Source organism: Myotis lucifugus, unplaced genomic scaffold (genome assembly GCF_000147115.1).
Source record: "Myotis lucifugus unplaced genomic scaffold, Myoluc2.0 scaffold_33, whole genome shotgun sequence".
Taxonomy (NCBI): domain Eukaryota; kingdom Metazoa; phylum Chordata; class Mammalia; order Chiroptera; family Vespertilionidae; genus Myotis; species Myotis lucifugus.
This window is the reverse complement of record NW_005871081.1, coordinates 2,541,154-2,545,296: the sequence shown is the minus strand read 5'-3', so window position 1 is coordinate 2,545,296 and position 4,143 is coordinate 2,541,154. Positions and strand designations below refer to the sequence as shown.

Below are 4,143 nucleotides of genomic sequence, written 5' to 3'. Positions count from 1 at the left end.
TTTTGGGACCACTGAGACCATTTATTCCAGATGTGCTACTGACCAAGGAGTGGGGGAGGGGCCGGGTCTGAAAACAAATAAATAGGGGGAGGGCCACCGCTGTCAGTCTTTGTTCTTCTCAGGCATGAAGGCATCTACCTTCTGGGCAAAGGTTTCAGCCACAAGCAAGGGGAAGACCAGGGAGGCATCAGCATAGACCTTGACAGGTCTGCATCCATCTTGATCTTGCCCCAAGAGACAGCTTCGTCCGGCCGGGCACCAGAGTCAGAGCCATCAAACTCCTGGGCCGTGTTGATGTAGACAACATAGTCAGCCCCATTCCGCATGAGGTTGGCATTTGCGATGTGGTGCTTGATCAAACCCCCACCCAGGATGATCATGCCAGAGCGCTTGGCAAAGATGGCCTGTGTGTTGATGAGCCTCAGATCCTCCACGATGTCCAAGACCAGACCCGGGTTCTTGTAGGAATGGAAAAAGATCATGTCGCCCATTAGATTTCACATATATATCTAAATGATATATTTAGATCATGTGATATTTGTCTTTCTCTGACTAGCTTATTTCACTTAGCGTAATAAGCTCCAACATGGGTCCCTCCATATTGTCTCAAAGCCTTGGACAGCCCGGTATGCTTGCCTAGCCTACACACAGTCACAAAAGGTTCCTGTACTCATCCACAGCCCTTATAGCCTTGAAGATGGTTCCAGCTCCACAAGATTACTGCTTTCAAGGATGGAAAAGGATGAATCTGGAACACCTGGTTTCACAATCTTTCACTTGTAGTTTGCTAAAATGTAGTAAATAGGAACAAGTCTTACTTCTTTTATAGAATAAGTGTGTTACACTTTATACACATAAAAAGGCACATGGCTTAAAGTATGTGCAAAATGCACACAGTGGAGTGAATACAGCTGGGAATATTTGCCCCTACAGTAAACATAGCATATTTGGTGCAGAGCGTTTCTATTATAAATAAAGGAAGTGTTTATGTAACCAATCAGTTGCCATTATAGTACTAATAAAACCCAACAAATGGTAGAGGTTTTTATCCATATACGAAATATTTATTCATGGTATCTCTTAACCTAGTGCTTTGGAAAGTCTTTGTCTTTAACTCATGAACTGCATGTATGTTTAGTGACTAGCATGTACATGAGATAAACTGAACGACATAATTCTATAAGAAGAAAAGCAAATGAGGTCAAATACAGACATGTAAATTCTAGTTATAAATCTACTCTGTGATTCCCTCAAATGTCTGAGTTGCTACCATAGTCACCAAATGTAAAAATAATGTGACTAAGCAGCCTTACTCACTTCTACTTGCCAATGAACAGCAGGACCTGAATATGCTCTGCCTTCTCTTCAGACACTGACAAGACCTGTCTGTTCTCTATGTGAGATCTGAGCCCATCAGGCAAGCCTCTCTCAGATCCTGTTGTCTAATGAGATGACCCCGCCTTTGCCAATGGATAGAAGTAACATCCCTAGTCCCCAGTATCTTAAGAATCTGTGCAGGGTCCCCCATTAGCCACCTCACTCTCTCCTTACTCTTTCAACAAATACAATGTTGTGAAGCAATTGTGCCAACAGCTTTCTAGAATTGTTCTGACTGAAATACGATCTTTAGCCTCCAAACTTGCTATTTCAAAACCTCATTTGCTAGTACAGCTCAACCCTCTATTCCTAACCATCCACACAATGTCCACCGCCCGCAGGCAGAAAAGAGTTAGTTGACATGAAAGGCATTCCAGTTTCCTCACATGAAGACATCAATTGCTATGTGCACATCCTGCTTACCACTTCCCATTCAGGCCAGAGAAGATTTTGGCCACTTCTTTCCCCCACTTCTCTCCTCTTATTTTCTTTTCTTAACCCCAATATAACTAATCTGTCAGGAAAAGAGATTACTGGGGCTGAGGGCAGCAAAGTTAGGCCCATGGAACTATCCTCTGTACTGCAGCTTGATCCACTTTGCAGTTTGGACTGAGGGCTACATGCATCCCATGCACACTGATACATTCTGGCTTAGTGATTGTGGGCAAAACAATACTTAGATGTGTTCCTAAACTGCAAAGCGAAGAAAGTGTGAAAACTTGTGGCTGCAAATTAAGTAAGTATATTGAGAGAACCATACTTATACGGCTTTGGTTTTGTATAAAGTATGCTGATTACTTACCATTTCACTAAATCAGAAGGGCTTGTGAGACCTCACCCACAGGAAATGGTGAACAAAGTGGCCCCTGTCAAAGCTGAACTTTCAGTTTCAGGGAAAATTATGGTTGGATCATTGCACTCCAATTCCCGCATACCTTTGTTTTAACTTCCTCATTTGTGAAATACAGTACTATCTTCCTATTTAATGGCATTATAAAATAGTCAGTGATACCTGGTAAATTTGAATTATCTGTGCCCATCTTGAATCTCCAGTAAATAATGAAAAGAAAGAAAGGTGGAAATCTGAAGGCATCCCTAGGATAATGGAACCAGGAGCTATAATCACCAGGTGTTTGTGAGTAACAAATCATTCCATAGACAACTTGATTGCTTTTTTTGATGGAATTATTGTAAGATTTACAGATGAAAGCAATGGAGTTGATGCAACATGTCTAGAATGACAATTTTAATACATTTGATACAGTGTTGCACATAATCCCACTTGCAAAATGTATTTGTGTATGTTGGGACTGTCACTGGAATAGAAAGTAAAGGAGAGACTATCAATGAATAAGAACAGATAATACTGTCTCCTTGGTCTTTACTTAACCCTGGCTTACAACAAACAACAACAACCAATGACCTGTGATTTGGGGTTGAAAAATCTGTTTCAAAAGTCAAAAGATTGCCTGTCATACATGTTCACGTTGTTTAATATCTGGAATTTCAGAAATTGTGCAAAAAAATTGCTAAGACTATGGATTACCGACCACAGTTTCTTGAGCAAAAACTAAAAGTTGTATAAAGCTCTGGTGTTATAAAGAAGCACAGTGTATGTTCTTTGACCTCTGAATGAGGACAGTCTAATTGGTGTGTTGGAGGTAGTCACTAAAGAGTGACTCACAGTGAAATGTAATGCATGCTAAGGAGAACATGGGAAGAAACAACAAAGAATTTCAGAGTAGAGAAGGAATGCAAGAGGAAACTCCTAGTGTAAATCAGTTATCAACAGATCCAGGTTCCAGTGAGTGTATATGAAGTGGGTGAAAGGCATCTTCAGTGATCCCTTCTCCCCCTACAACACTTTATAACATGCTTATGCAGTGAAGTCTAAATACAAAACTAAACTAAACAGATAACATGCTAAGAAATAGAAGTCAGAAGGCACAGGGCTTCCAAACAGCAATGCTGTGTGCTAAAGAAAATGGAACAATGCATTTAAAACTTTGAGAGAGCCCTAGCTGGTTTGGCTCAGTGGATAGAGCGTTGGCCTGCAGACTGAAGGGTCCCAGGTTCGATTCCAGTCAAGGGCACATGCCTGGGTTGTGGGCTCGATCCCCAGTAGGGGGTGTGCAGGAGGCAGCTGATCAATGATTCTCTCTCATCATTAATGTTTCTGTCTCTCTCTTCCTCTCCTTTCCTCTCTGAAATCAATAAAAATATATTTAAAAAAACTTTGAGATAAAATAATCTTCAATTTAGAATTCTAAAATCCATCAAAATATCAAGTGCAAAGAAAGATAAATAGCATTTTAAGGCATGCAAGGACCAGGGAATAGAATTCAATGCAAAAGGGGGGAAAAGAACTGCATACATCTCTAGTTTGAAGGGTTATATGACAAATGAAATGCAATTATAGTACACTATCTGGCTCTGCAAAGGATAATGCAAATGTACAAATGTAAATAGGCCTTCTTGACCTACCTAAACATTGCGATATAATGTCACTGTGAGGATGTGATAGATAGAAGAGGGGAGGAGTTGCTTATGGGAGCTCAAGTTATCATACCAGAAAAAGGTAGATGATGCCTAAAATTAATAAATTATGACTCAAGATTACAAACATATGAAGGAGGTAAACAAACTGAGGAAACCTCTACAAGGGCTGGAAGTGATCAGCCCTAGGGAGTGGAATTGAAGGACATGGAGCTGCTGGGTTTTGTTATATATCTTTATTACTATTTGATTTTGTTTAATTATGCATGT

General features: G+C 40.4%; 1 pseudogene; it reads right to left on the bottom strand.

The window, feature by feature from the left end:
• Positions 1-5: 5 nt before the first annotated feature.
• Positions 6-491, bottom strand: LOC102439513 (annotated as a pseudogene).
• Between the last annotated feature and the right edge of the window lie 3,652 nt (positions 492-4,143).